The following is a 16,329-nucleotide window of genomic DNA, read 5'->3' on the forward strand; positions in this document are numbered from 1 at the left end:
TCGCCGATTGGGCACTTTTCAGAACGAAGGCCACACTAGAATAAGAATATTCCGAAACACGTACCATAGAAGAAATAAATGAAAAATTTGCGACATGCTTAACATCTGCAGCAATAGAAGCAATCCCACAAACGTCTGAAATTGCACGAAAAACACATAAAGTTTGGTGGTCAAATGAATGCACATTGGCCAAAAAGCAGCAAAACAAGGCTTGGGGCAACCTTCGCAGATATCCCGCTGCAGGAAACTTGCTCATCTTCAAAAGGGCTAGAGCCAAAGCACGATACATTAGACGCAACGCAGACAGAGCATCATGGCAACAGTACATATCCTCCATAAACAGGTCAATATCATCAAAGAAAATGTGGGAGCAGGTGCGGAAATTCACCGGAAATTTTACTCCTTTCACATTTCCAATGCTAACAACACCCGGTACTCAAACAACATTAGAAGAGCAGGCCAACATATTAGGTGAGCATTTTTCCACAGTTTCAAGCTCATCTAACTAAACACACACATTTCAAAAGCACAAAACAGTAGGAGAAAAACAAAAACTTCCCTTCAGAACATGCATACGTGAAGACTGCAATCAGCTTATTACAATGCAGGAACTAAACACAGTACTAACATCCGGTGAAAAGACAGCACCAGGCCAGACATTATGCCATGCTTGCTCACCTCTCTGAGACTGCCATAGAGGCTCTTCTAAAATTTTTCAATAAAATATGGATGAGTGGAGAAATCTCCCAAGCTTGGAAAGAAGCAATCATAGTACCCTTCCTAAAACCTGGCAAACCACCAACTAGTCCCACCAGTTACAGGCCAATAGCACTCACTAGCTGCGTAGCAAAATCATTCGAAAGCATTCTAAACATCAGACTAACCTTCATACTTCAGTCTCGGCAACTTTTAGATATACACCAATGCGGGTTTAAAAAGACATGTTCCACAACCGATCACCTTGTACGCTTTGAGAGCACAGTCCGGGAAGCGTTCATCCACAACCAACACTGCATCGGGGTCTTCTTCGACCTGGAGAAGGCTTACGATACCACGTGGAGGTTCGGTATCCTCCGTGACCTAGCGGACCTAGGTATCCGCGGCAGGATGCTGCGCTGTTTGAGCGACTTCCTAAGCAACGGCACGTTTAGAGTCCGCCTAGGCGCAACCTTCTCCAACACTTTTATTCAAGAAACTGGCGTACCCCAGCGCTGCATCCTCAGCACGACCTTATTCATCATCAAGATGAACTCCATAGGAAAAGTAATCCCAAAATCCGTAATGTACTCAGTTTTTGTAGACGACCTCCAAATAGCATGCATGTCTTCCAGCATACCTATCTGTGAGCGACAGATACAAATAACAATAAATAAACTGGCTACCTGGGCAGATAGAAACGGATTTAGATTTTCCCCTTAGAAAACAGTAGCGGTTCTGTTCTCCTTGAGACGAGGCGTACAGGCCGGCCCCACACTATATCTAAACCAAACCCCACTACTTGTCAAACAAGAGCATAAATTTCTAGGGATAATTTTCGATAAAAAGCTGACTTTCTTGCCACTTATAAACAGCTTAAAGAAATAATCTTCCCAGGCCCTCAATGTGCTGAAGCTACTGTCAAGAAAACGCTGGGGGTCTGATAGGGCATGCCTGTTACATATATATCGTTCTCTGGTTCGCTCTAAGTTAGACTATGGGTCCATAGTATATGGCTCAGCAAGGCCGTCCTACATCCTACATAAAACGACTGGATCCTGTCCACAATCTTGGTTTAAGGTTGTCTTCCGGTGCTTACAAAACTTCCCCAGTTGCAAGTCTGTATGTAGAAAGTAATGAACCTTCCTTAGAAGATGGAAGAACTGCGCTAACTTGTACATACATCCTCAAAATCCTTTCTCAGCCCAAACATCTCTGTTACCCAATTGTCACGAAATGGCCATCCCGAATACTCTTCAACAACAAGCCTCACGCCAATAAGCCGTTGCTCTTGCGCTTCGAAGAAAAATGCCAAGCTTTGAATATACTAAATGAAATTAAATATATTGCCCCAAGGCGCGAAGCGCTACCACCGTGGTACACTCTCCCCACAGTGTGTGACGTCACACTAACACGCCTTAGGAAAACCTGTACGCCACACGACCATATAATACAAGAATATATAGCACTACAAGAAAAATACAGAAATTATACTGCATTTTATACTGATGGGTGAAAAACTCATGCTCATGTAGGAAGCGCAGTAATACAAGGAAAAAATAAAAATGCAGTACGACTGCCCTCATGTGCTACAGTTTTCACCGCTGAGTGTTATGCCATTTGTGTTGCTGTACAGAAAATAAGAAATGAAAACACCAAAAACAGCATCATTTATGCAGATTCACTCTGCGTCCTTACAGCATTAAACTCCAAAAATGCAACGGAGCCACTGATAAGAAGCATGATACACAATATAGTAAAGGTCACAACACAAAAACATGTTATAAAATTCTGCTGGGTTCCCAGTCACGTTGACATTAGGGACAATGAGAGAGCCGACATGTGTGCTGCACAAGCCAGAACCATGGAAATAAAACATGCGAATTTGCCTCCTAGGGATTACATGAAGTTAGTACGTAGCAAACTAACAGCCAAATGGCAAGCTTCCTGGGAAAATGAAGGAAACAACAAGCTGCATACTGTAAAGCCCATTTTAAGAGAATGGAAATCAAGCCGCCATAGAGAGCGTTTTATGGAAGTAATTTAAGTCATTTACGCATAGGTCACACACACATTACCCATAGCTTCTTATTAACACAAAAAGACAAACCTGTGTGTGAAATGTGTGGTGAGGAGCTCACAGTTCATCACATTTTAATTTCTTATTCGCATCTCGAAGAACTTAGAAAAAAAAAATTTACTGTATTTTACAATGAACACATCCCATTTCATCCCGCATTGCTTTTAGGCGAGCAAACACTCGTCAAGTTTTCACTTGTTTGCTAGTTTCTGAAGAAAGCCAATGTTTTAAATCTAACATAAAGTAACATCTATACACTTAATATAACATCATCTAACCTTGTGTTTGGCGCATGATAGCCATAGTTGCTTATGCGACATAAAGCCCCATATAACTAACTCAAAATATTACATTATGCAGATGATCGGGCGTTTTTCTGCGCAGAGAAGCCTAGCGTAGATGAAGTTGTTCGCTCAACTCAGTAGTTCGGAAAAATTTTGGATGCCCAGATAAGCGGTGCCAAGAGTTGCGGCCTGTGGTTTAGATTGTTGGGCTCTACAGTAGCTGAATATGAGCGTGGCATGGATGTGTGTAGCGCCCAAGTACCATGGCCTAAAATTAAGCGCGCACAGGCACAGTGAAGACTACTGGAAGAATCGTGTATCGCCTGCACAGCGCTGTGCTGAGACATTCGCAGTCTGATTACTCTTTATTCTAAGTGCTAATTACTCTAAGTGCTACTTACTCCTGTTTGCTAATCTATTTGTGCACTTTGACGGAGCTAAAGTTCTTAGCCATTTGAACTAAAACATGTAAGGTTATCCCGTAAAAAGGCGTGACGCGCTGCTGAATGACGTCAATACTGTTCTCATTGTTCGCAGCCACATGTATCCACAAGGCGGAGGCGTGGATTGAGGCTGTTTCCCCTTACATCTCTCGGCGCGCAAGTACAAAGCGGCGTTATCTCGAAGCATCAGCAATAACAGCAGCCGCCGTAAAACATCTACCATCAGAACCATGACGGGAGCCGACAGTTACCGAAACAAAGGAGCATAAAGGATGTCTTTTTTGTAATTTGTTGTGATGAAAACCAGAAATAAAAAGAAAGATATCCTCTATGCTCCTTGGTTCCGCTGACTGTTGGTTCCCTTCATTTATGTCATGATGGGCACTTCTTTTCATTCTCTTCTCTGCTGTATAATATAAGAACCGAGCGACAGTTCTTTCGCGGCTTAATGACCTCTTACAACCAATTTATTCCGAAGGGACGCTCCTAGCACTTGAGCACCACAAACATGAATCGCACGTGTCCTCAGCCAGCCAGATTCGGCTTAGCAAGCTTTTGCATTAATCCGTTGTCTCCGTTATTTTTTCCTGACGGCCTCACGAACGCGCATTTCCAGTTCTTGACACTGTGGTTTTATCTCTAGGCTCTGTGAGCATGCATATCCAGGCCAAGACTCCGTTTACGGAAGCTTCCATGGTGATGTTCTAACGCCACTTTCATATCGAGCTTGGTTCTTGCAACGTCGGTCGACCGTTTCACGGAACGCGGTTTACCTGCAATGTGATAGGAGTTCTTACAAAAAGTGATTTCGTGGCGCTCGACGATACACCACAGTCGATCGTTTGTCGATGTGACAGTGAGTGCCGTTTGGTCGTGTGGTGAAGTCGTAGACTTTCTCCTCTTCATTGTTCTTTGCATTTGAGTAACAATTGCATGACAATACGTGTCACACTTTCGTGCAGCACCGCAAAGCTCTCCCTCCTTTGATTACCTTATGGTAGCCAAGCTGGTACAGTGCGTGCGGCATGTGCAGCGACGCAGAAGCCCTCCCGTTCATTGCCTGTACAAATCCTCTGCATTAAAGGGCAACTCTATATAGGCTGTAGGTAAAGCATTCCAAGTGTTTTTGCACTAGTATTTGAAATAGTGACGTAATGGCCGATTGAATTTTGCGCTTCTCCTCAATGCACCAGAGGAGTGCAGAGGAATTCTGTGTGACGTCACGGAAGGTATGATTTCAAATTACCGCTGTCGTCAACCACACCCTGCCCTGACTCGTTAGACGCTGCCAACAACTTTCGGCAGGGTTTGTCTTCCGTGGCGTTGGTTTTTGCCTTCAATGCAGGCGTTTGTGCGTTGGAAATGTACCGACACCTTCGATGACGCCATCATGCGACCCCCAACTTTGCTTTGTGCGGTGCGGAGAAGCTTGAAGGGTGTCCGGATTTTAATCGTCAATTACTTCACTATTTCAAGTGCTAGCCCAAAAAGACTTCTCATGCTTTGCCTGCAAATGCCACACATTCGACCATCTTAAGCTCGTCAATTTCTAAAACATATGCAGTTTCCCTTTAAAGTGCGTGGTACGCTTTCGTTCAGCATCGCCGAATCCCTCGTTCCGTTCTTTGCGTGTGTACAGCCTGTGCCTTACAGTGCGTGGTACAATTTCGCGGAGCGCCGCGATGACGTCATTCCGTTCATCGCTTGTGGGCAGCCTATGTGTTGTATTGTGTGGCACATTTTCATGCAGGGCCAGCGAAGCCCTCCTGCCGTTCAGGGCCTGTGTGCAGCCTACGAATGACAGTGTGTGGTATACCTTCGTGCAGCGCCGCCAAAGCCCTCCTTTGGTTCATCGATTGTCGGCAATCTTTGTGTCACAGTGGTCTCTCAGCGCCGCTGACGCCCTACATCCGTTTTGCTGCGAAAACTGTAATATCTACAAGCCCACGCGTGTGCGAACATGAAGACATCCGCTCCGACCCAGACGTCTCAGTCCCTTTAGCGTCATCGAATCACAAGCCCATCGAACAGAAGGCTGCAGCCCATTAGCCGGGCCGACACCGATTTCGCGAAAGTGGCCCAGTCAACCCTGCGCCCCTATACCAGCCGGTCTTTCACGAGGCGCACAAATCCTCATCCACAGGGCGCGCTGGAGAGCGGCCTACTTTGCCGACATTCTAGGTGGAGAAACCACAGTGCCAAGAGAGGGCGACTGACTGCAGTGTCCATCACGATGCCTCGCATTTACGAGTGTCCTGTTCAACAGGAGGCACAGACGCGAGCCCAGCAACTTATCACGTTTTATGGTATACGGACTATAACGAATCTGCGGTCAGCTGATTACCCCGGGTACCTGCTGACTACAGGACTGAGTTATGCCCCGCAACTCTGCTGGCGCCAAAGACACGCTCCTATCCTTGCGGGCCTTTGCGCGCGCTACCGGCGCCGACCGCCGCATGGGACTTCGCTCCGAAATTTCTCTCCCAATAACCGGGCCACTCACCCATGCCACTTAAAGTAAATGGTTTCAATCACTCAATTAGCTGCGTGCAAGTGGGCCCTGGAATCCGTGACGTGTGCGGCGAACGCGATTGAACGGAAGATCGCAAGCACGAGGAAGGTCCAGTACGCACGTGAACGTAGAGACGACAAAACCTGTGAGACGCCCGACCGGGCAGTCGCCAATCAAAACAGGCCTGCCTCTCTGGTCCTCTCGGCAGTTAACGCCAATCAGCATTTGTTGATTAATGAGCTAACCCGGTAAGCGTAGCTCTATAAATTTTTTCGACTGCGCGCAGACTATTGTTACAGTGCGTGATACACCTTCGTGCAGCGCCGCCGAAGCCTTCCTTCCTTTCATCAGTTGTGCGCAGCCTATGTGTTAAAGTTAAGTGTACGATTTCTTGCAGGGCAGCTAAAGCTCGCCTTCCCACCACCGCTCTTCAGTAGCCAGTGTGTTGCATTACGTGGCACGCTTTCGTGCAAAGCTGCCGAATCTTTCCTTCCCTTCATCGCCTTTGGACTGTAGCTAATTCGCGAGTGCTACAATATATGGCACACTCATGCATCGCCTGCGGAGCCCTGTTTCTCCGCGTTTTGTGAGTAGCCTTTGTGTTACAGTGCGTGCCACGCTCCTGCGCAGCATGCTGATGTTGTATCATTTCTCGCCTTCTAGTAGCTATTGCGAGAGCGTGTGTTGTACGTTCTTGTGCATCGCTGCTACATATTCCTTCCCTTTATGGCGTTAGTGCAGCTATTGTGTCCCATTACGTGACACGTGTTCTTGCAGTGCTGCAGCAGCTCTCCTTCAAACCATCGCCTTTCAGTACCCAATCGGAAAGAGCACGTGGCGCGCTTTCTAGCTGCGCCGCCGAAGTTGTCCTTGCCTTTATCGCCAACTGGCATCCATTGCGAGGCAATAATTTGCGAGTGACAGACAAGGTATTACTAGGCGGCGCTTAGGGTGGCGGTGCATGCAGCGCACATAAAGTGGCGGCACTCGTGGACAGCAGTTGTGTGCGCACTGTTTAATAATAGCAATTCGGCGCCTCTGCACATATATGGCTTCAAAACTGCGACCGTTTGCACGTTTGCACCTACATCAATTACGATGTGAGCAGCGTGGGTGCAGATGACGCCATGCGGGGTGGCGGGGAGTAGAATCGCATTATTGGAACGCTCGGCGTACGTCAGAGGTATTAGGAGTACGCAGTGAGCTTGCGTACGCAGCGACTCTGCGGGTAACGACTGCACATGTGCACGACGTTACGTATCTCGTTGCGTCTTGCCTACGCGCGCTTGCTACCTACCATGGCGTGTGGACGCAACGGGCACGTTACGGGACGCGTTGTCAAGATGGCGGCGCCCTGCTCGCCAGCTCCGGAATAAATACATGTCGCCGGTGCATTCTTCGACGCAGTAACTTGTTCGAAATGCTACCAATTCGCTTTTAATTCGCACACTCTCGCCCACGCGTAGAGATAGAAGCGACAGCTAGCTCCTGTTTTTCAGATGATTGGGTGATTTTCAAGCTCTTTGGCCTAACTAAATGCAGTTTATATTCCTCGCAGTAACGTGTCGTAGCAGCGACACCTGGTGAAGCAGTTCTCTAGATTTAAGTCAGTTGTTAAGTTTTCTTCTATTTGCATAGTTTTTCTTCTTGGAACAAAAAAAGAAAGACTCACAATTAACGCACCCTTCTCCTCAATAATTACGAAAAAAATGCTTCAGCACAGCGTTCATATGCCTTGAGGTATTTTCACTAGATGACTCCACTGTTTACACACGCATCTGAGGGACGTTATGGTACGGCAGACAAGAAGAGTCGTGTTTGCGCCATTCACAGCGTACGCAACGCAGTGAGGGATGCGTACGCAAGCTTACTGCGTAAGTCCAACGAAAAAATTCAGGGGGCACTTCGACTCTCTAAAGTGCTGCAAGGTGAAACCGTTTCCTGGCGCACTGTTTGTTTTTATTTATTTGTTATTTTTCATATTTTGTTTTTTTTTTGTTCTTTTTCTTATTTTATTGTTTTTATTTTTATTTTCATTGCTTATTGTTATTTTGTCTATTTTTGTTCATTTTCTTATTTTTATTTTCTCTTTCCTCCACTTTGTTCCTTTTATTTTATTTATGAAACCCATGCATTCACTAGATGCGCCTTTATTCATGCTCGAACCTTGAGCCTTCGTGGCGGAGTGGTGGTGTCTCCGCTTCAAATGCCAAAGGCTCTGGTTCGATTCCCACCCTCGGCGCAGTTTCTTTTTAAGCAGTGACGCCGAAAGGCGGACAAATCTGCCGACGCGTCTGTCGACACCGCTGCCGACACGGCTGCGACAGCGTCTGCTAACGACAGTATGAGGCATTAAAGGCTTTCGCCTTAAAAGTGTATTCGCAAGCCTGAAAACGATCTATTAGCTGAGCAGGCGTATAGCTTCCGGTGAAGGAGGCTGGAAACGCGGGACTCGGCAAGGTCATAATCTTGGTATTTGAGAAGGGGGCAGAAGTATGCGTTGAGACCGCACCAAAGCACCATCACGATCTCATTATCATGGGCCGCCTTGGAACTCCTTATGCTTCGCGTCATCCTTTCATCAACAATTTTGCGAACCATCTGCCGCTGTCCATTCACGCTACCTCGGTAAGCAACCAGGAGGTTTTTCATTTCATTTCATTTATTGAAGCCTTCAGGGCCCGTGGGCATTACATAAGGCGGGGGCAAGAACAGTGTGTAACAACATACGACACCGGCTCAACAAAAACAACGTTCAACGAATGGCACAAATCAGGCACTCCACGTCTATAGTTGACTCTGTGTGTTTGCATTATTATTATTAGGAGCAGTAGCAGCGAAAAGCTTCATTTTTGAGTACGAACCGAGTGCACAAAATGTGGTTCGCCTACTACAGGAGGCCGAGCTGGTCTTATTGGTATGTTTTACAGTCAGGCTATCCCGGTCCTGTTACAGTATAAAAATTCCTGGCATAAAATATAGCTGTAACTAGGTGCGCTCCTATTGTACATAAAATCAAATAAATCCTGATACAATATATTCCAAGGTGTATGTCTTATATACCAGGTGTCCTAGCTAAATGTAACCAAGCTTTTAAAAAACACGGAGTGTCCTAGCCGTCTGAAACCAAATGAGGGTTGTTTAGAGTCGCGTGACCTAGTCTGCAGTATTTTTTCGTTCTTCAAGGTTGACTAATTAGTCAAGCTTAATTAACTAACTTTGTAATTATTGACTTGAGGAACAAAGTGTCAAAGGAAAAGTTGTAGATCGCTTTGAGAAACAGCTTACTGAGACATTGGCAGCAAAGTAATATATACGTAAAGTAGTGTTTTTACCGGCCTTTAACCATAACCCGCACAATAAGAAAACGCTTCCACATGACAACTGTGCCACTTCAACGTCCCTAGACGCGCCGTAAAGAATTAAATCCTTTTTTTCTGAAGTCCTCTCCTCGATTAGACTTTGGGTGCACATTGGGGCAGAGAAGTGAGCGAGCAGCTGGTCACGTGACAACTTTCTTTTAAGGCCAATAAATGAAGCTACGTAAATCGTAACTTGACGGAAACAGCACTACTAGCGGTTTTTCGAGGTGATCTAAAACTTTTGCATTGACACTTTTTCCTTAAGTCAATAATTAAAAAGTTAGCTAATTAAACTTAAAACTTAACTGATTAACTTTATAAAGCGAAAAATATGCTACAGACGAGGCCACAAGACTGAACAACCCTGAGTTGGTTTCACTGGACTAGGACACTGCGCCTTTTTTTTAAGTTTGGTTACATTTAGCTGGGACACCCGGTATATAGAGCGCACACTTTTTCATAAGTTTTAAGACTACTATAGGCCGCTAATTGTTGCTGGCCTGTTGTAAGTCTTAGGTGCCAAGATATGAATCGAGCGATGGCCACTGTTATGAAGTAGTTTCATTTCATTCATTTCATTTAATTACCTTAAAGGCCACTTTCGGAGTATTGCATAAGGGGTGAAGAATAAAAAGTTTTGTTGCATTTTTTCGCGATGACATATGAAGTTCAATGTTGGCGTTGAAGAATGATGGGCAGGTGATAGCAGCAATGGAGTGGGAGAGGCCGTTCCAGTCTGACGCGGTTCGTGGAAAGAAAGAGGTGGAAAAGGTTACGGTACGGGCGCGTGGACGAGTAACTTGAAGGGGGTGACCAGTGCGATGAGATATGCGCGGCGGACGTGCGCAGATGTATGGTTTTTGGATGAGTGATATGTAATAAATTTTTGAAAAACAGATAGGGTTCCAATGCGACAGCCGCAAGAAAGACTTCGTAAATTGAACAGTGATTTCAAGGATGACACTCTGAATTCGTGTGAATACAGTTGAACCCCTCAATAACGAAAGCCCTCAACAACGAAATTCTCGCGGCAACGAAAAATTCAGGCGCCCCCGGCGAACTCCCATAGGGTTCAATGCATTTCTCCCCTCTCAACAGCGAAGGGTTTTTAAAAAGCAGTCCCACACTAACGAAAGTTTGAGGTAGTGATCTGCAACATTTTTTTGGCTCATCAGCCAGTCAGGAACATAGAATGGGCAAAACTTTCGCAGCTGGTCAGCACGCCTTGGCAGAACCGGAAGCTGCAAGCGGTGACGATCTGCAGCCACTAACCGAAGCATGCAACGCGCTTCGCCGTGTAGATGCAATGGTGCCAGAGGCTGTTGAACTGGATGACTTTTTGTGTGCGGACGTCGACTTGATCGTGCACGAGGAATTCAGCGACGACGCTATTATCGACAGTGTGCGCAAAGGAAATGAGGCGAGTGACGACGAAGATGGCGAAAACCAAGCACAAAGTAAGCAAGTAAGCTCGCGTGATGTGCTTGATGCTTTCGATGTTATCCGGAATTTTCTCGGCGACCACGACGACGACGAAGCTATGCATAGCTTATCAAGCTGCGAAGCCAGAGTCGTCAAACTCCTGCATATAAATGTCAAGCAGAGAAAATAAGCAACTTTTTTCATTAAATTTTGGTTCTGGAAGGTAATGGGTGTGCTTATTTGTCCATTTTCGCGACAGCGAAATTCTCACGACAACGAAAAGGTTTTCCTTCCCCGGCGGATTCGTTATTGTGGGGTTCGACTGTAATAGGTCTATGAAAGGGGCGGCGCGATTTTGGACGGCTTCAAGTGGATCGATTAGGTATGCTTAGCGGGGGCTCCAAATGGTGGATAGGTATTCTAGTTTTGGCCTTACCAATGATATGTAAGAGAGTAATTTGACCTCTTTTGTTGCGTGACGCAAGTGGCGCTTCAGATTTCCGAGGATTCTGTTTGCAGATGAAATAACGCTAGTAACATATTCACGCCAAGTAAAGTCATGACTTACAGTGACACCTAAGTATTTATATGAATGAATGGGCTCTACTGGATTGTTAAAAAGTCTATAGGAAAAGGACAACGGATTAAGTCTGCGGTGAAACGAAATAAGCTTGCATTTGTTAGGGTTAAGCGTCATTAGCCAATCATCGCACCATTTTTCAATGCGGTTAAGATCATCCTGAAGGGCTTTTTGGTCGGAAATATTAGTTATTGAGTGGTAGATAACGCAGTCGTCGGAAAATAAACGGATATTGCATGATAGATGTTCTGGCAAGTCATTTCTGCATATTAGGAAGAAAAGAGGAGCTAGGACCGAGCTCTGAGGTACGCCTGAGGTTACGGGGATAGAATGAGATGACTGGCTGTTAACAGCAACTGACTGAAAGCGACATGTTAGAAATGATTCAATCCATTTTAAGATGTTAGGATGCAAGTTCAGCTCCGAAAGTTTTACCCTCAAACGTCGATGGGAAACTCTGTCGAATACTTTAGCGAAGTCTAAAAAATGGCGTCAGTCTGGATATTCAAGTCGAAGTTCGCATGCAGATCGTGAAGAAAGACTGCTAATTGTGTGTTGCAAGAATAGTTTTTGCGAAATCCATGTTGTGCAGGATGAAAAAATTTGTTACCATCTAGGAACTGCATGATTTCAGAGTAGGTGATATGCTCCATGATTTTACACGGCACACTTGTGAGCGAGGTAAGACGATAATTGAACGGTGAATTTTTGTTACCGGATTTGTAGACTGGAACGACCTTTCCCTTCTTTCCCCCGCCGCAGTTGCTCAGTGGTTATGGCGCTCGGCTGCTGACCCGAAAGACGCGGGTTCGATCCCGGCCGCGGCGGATGAATTTCGATGAACGCTAAATTCTAGAGGTCGATGTTAGTGCACGTTAAAGAACCCCAGGTGGTCAAAATTTCCGGAGCCCTTCACTACGGCGTCTCTCATAACCTCAGTCGCTTTGGGACGTTAAACCCCAATAAACCAAACCTTTCCCTTATTCCAATCATCAGGTATGGTGCCTGTGGAGAGCGACTGAGCAAACAGTAACAATAAATATTCGGCAGAAATGCACTTTGTGTTCTTTAAAAGTTTAGAATTTATTTCGTCAGTGCCTGCTGCAGATGACAGCTTAATTTTATCTATTAAGGACAATATTCCATTAGCAGAAACATTGGTTACAGGCATGGTGTGCGGAATGGTCGTAGGCAGAATAGGTAAGGGCGCATCCGGCTCGCTTGTGAAGACAGGAAAAGGCAACTGAAAATATATTAGCTCATTCAGTATTTATTTATTTATTTATTTCATTACCCTCAGGGCCAGAGGGCATTACAGAGGGGAGTGGATTACACACGAAAGTGAAACGAAAAATACAGCTGTAAATACACTTAATAATTACACATAAATGAAGCTCACAGAAAAAAAAAACGAACAAGCAGGTTACGTCAAAACAAGTAAAAATTAGCAGCGCATATCGCAGAATGAAAACAACAACAAAAAGCAAGAGCATACAATAAAAACAAACGACAAGAGGAATCACGTTCAAAAGGCAGTAACATGCGCGCATATGAAACAAGTGGAACAACCATAAAAAGAAAAAAAAAAGATGACCGTGTTAAGGATTCTCGAGTTTATGACAGCAACAGGTTCGTTAAAGCAGATTTACACATAGGATTGTCAGAAATTTCGACGATAGATCCGGGAAGGTGATTCCAGCTTACTGACGTACTTGGGATGAATGAATTGTGATAATGGTTGGTTTGGCATGAATGGCTCCCCTCAATCTTTATTCAGGGTAACTGAACACGCATTACCAGGGTTTATAATTTACCAGTACTTTTTTGTGTTACTTTATAGGATTCTCGACAAGTCGTCGTGATAAAACTGTCGTTCGCGTTTTTGATTGCTGATAAATACGAGCTCTCAACGGCATAATATTTGTCCCATGAGCAGGTGCTAGGATTGGCTTTAGCTGCGCGGAATAGGCGTTTCTTTTATTTTCGAGTTTTTTCAGTAACTTCGTGAACCAAGGCTGGTTTCGACTGTCATGAAAAGTAGTCTTCGGGATGTATTTATCTGCCAGGGAGTTAAGCTTTGTTTAAATATCGACCAGTTTTCTTGGATAGATCTGCTTTAAAAAGTTGCGTTAAAAGATGGAAAGAAGGAGCGCAGTTCGCTATTTATTGCTTCATAGTTCCCTTTATTATACAGCCGGATTGCCTTTACCGCAATGTGGCGAGGAATTGGATTTAAATTAAAAACTGTGTATGACTTTATGATCACTAATTCCACGCAAGTAAGTCATGGAGGAGAAACTTTCAGGATGACTCGTTAATACTGAATCTAGAATGTTTGCAGTGTCCTTTACTACACGCGTAGGTTCTAGTACAAGTTGGGCAAGATTAAAATTCAAACAGATATCAAGAAATTGTCTTGTATCCGCTCGATTAGCTATGGAGTGCACCAGGTTATGCCAGGTAATAGTCGCGTAATTAAAATCCCCGAAAAGGAGAATGTGAGCGTTGGGATACCGCGAGGTTAATATAGATACGGTTGCGTTCAGCTGGCGGCAAAAATAGGGGGTGTTTTGTGGCGGCCTGTAGCAGACACCCAGCAGCACAGAATGTGGTGCGGATCGACAGATGAGCCAAATAATTTCAAGGTCGGATGAAATGTTTAGAGCAGTGCATGATAAGTGGTTGCTTGCCGCAATCAGAACACCACTACCATGTGCGTTTTTACGATCTGAAAGAAAGAGAGAAAAATTTGGTAGATCAGCAAGCACCTCGTCATCACTAATGTCATCTGTTAGCCACGTTTTTGTTAGTTAGGCAAGTTGCTGTCAGATGATAACATCAGGTTTGACACGAGCTCTCGCTTCGGGATGAAACTGCATATATTGGTAAAGATTGCCGAAAACGTAAGATTAGGACGAGGACATGTTTGGGGACGGTGTAGTGCCGACTTGCGTCGCAGTGGTAGCTAGAAGATTTCTTTTACTCTTTGCTCAGTCTAATAAAAAAAATTAGCGTTTGGGGCCTATATAGAGGGTTTTGTACCGTAAAGCAAATTTAGTTGTCTTTGATTTGGCAAACGCGACAAGTTGCTTTCTTATATTTTGAACTCGGCGGGAGAAATCCTCACCAGTGCTGAAATCAGTATCTTTTAGTTTGGGGCCATTTGAGAGGATCATTTGTTTTGTCTTAAAGGATGCAAACTTTACAATTATGGAACGCTGGCGTTCTGTGTTTTGACGCCCAAGACGGTGTGCACGTTCGATGTCTTTACTATTTAACGTCAAGTCGAGTTGATTGGAGCAGTGGCGAATTATGACTTCTTCGGATTAGGCAAATGACTCGGATGGTGTAGGATCGGAAAGGCCGTAAAAAAATCAAATTGCATGTCCGTGAGCGGTTTTCGGCATAGTCGTCTTTTCTGCGAGTATTGCACACATTCTACATCTGTTTTCAAAGTAGCCAGGTTCTGGTAGTGGCTCTCTAAATCGGCAATCCTCTGATTAGATCAGTAATGGTTTTCTCTGTAGTTGTTAGCTTGTTCTTGATGTCTTGGACGCCACTGATTATTGTAGCCTGACCTGAGGACAACTTCTTCAATTCAGCAAGCACTGCCTCCGCACTGGAAGGTCCCGGATTCGTTTCTATGTCCTTGGACAATAGTAGCAGGGTGCGATTCGTTTCTAAACATTCAATAGCATCATCGACACAACACTGACCCACTGTTACTTCTGATCCACTGTTTCGAACCGTAGTAACTGCAGTCAGCTTTTAAATAGTATAGTTTTCGGTGTGATGCCGAACACGAAGTTCTGTTACCCCATTGAAAATGTTATGCTTGAACTGTGAAGAAAAATGCGTAGAAATGACACAAATCACGAAGGACGCCTTTTGACAGTGCGTGTCGAAATATGGTCCGCACATATGCAAGCAAATTGCTGAGTGCGAGGTTTGTTCTATGCCTTCCAAAGGTAGCACAAAACCTGGAGTGCCGCAAGCCACATAAATTTTGGGTGGTCATCATCATCAAATTGGTATGACTTTCTGTCGAGAGTTATCACTGTGTACTTAGAGGCTCAAAAAATAAAAATAATAGAAAGGTTAAATTTGGCACAGTGATTACTTCATTGTTTCATCTTAATGTATGTTCTTGCTGAATTTACAGTGAAACAACGTTGCGCTTTTCTGGTTTGGTTTGGTTTATTGGGGTTTAATGTCCCAAAGCGAATCAGGCTATGAGGGACACCATAGTGAAGGACTCCGGAAATTTCGACCACCTGGGGTTCTTTGACGTGTCCTGACATCGCACAGCACACGGGCCTCTAGAATTTCCCCTCCATCTAAATTTGACTGTCGCGGCCGGGTTTGAACCCGCGTCTTTCGGGTCAGCAGCCGAGCGCCATACCCACTGAGCCCCCGCGGTGGGTCGGTGCGCCTTTCTCTACTGCTGGTACCGGCTCATATTCAGACAGCATTCTACAACAGGCCCTCTCATGCCATCAATGAGCTTGTCACACACACACACACACACACACACACACACACACACACACACACACACACACACACACACACACACACACACACACACACACACACACACACACACACACACACACACGCACACGCACACGCACACGCACACACACACACACACGCGCGCGCGCGCGCACGCACGCACGCACGCACGCACACGCACACACACACGCGCACATTTTAAAGGAAACATTTTTATTTGACTCGACGTTTCGATTGGCGGACCAATCTTTCATCCCGCCATGAAGACGAATATTGTAGGCTAACAAAGGGTTCTAAAGCAGACAGAGAAGAGTTCAGCAGGCTGTGTAATGGAAAATGATATGTGTAAAGTTGCGAAACAGAGTGGTTTGAAATGGACACAAACTGGAGTTAAAGATGCATCGCCTTATGTGAAGATGAAGAATTAGACGGGAA

The 16,329-nt window shown here is 45.1% G+C and overlaps 1 protein-coding gene across 8 annotated transcripts in view; it reads left to right on the forward strand.

Annotated features, from left to right (window-relative positions):
* Positions 1–16,329, forward strand: part of LOC149333823 (uncharacterized) — a 138,284-nt gene that overhangs the window by 23,016 nt on the left and 98,939 nt on the right. The gene's annotated exons all lie outside the window — the stretch shown is intronic.

This window comes from Amblyomma mixtum, chromosome 8 (genome assembly GCF_055824585.1).
Source record: "Amblyomma mixtum isolate Tamu chromosome 8, ASM5582458v1, whole genome shotgun sequence".
Classification (NCBI taxonomy): Eukaryota; Metazoa; Arthropoda; class Arachnida; order Ixodida; family Ixodidae; genus Amblyomma; species Amblyomma mixtum.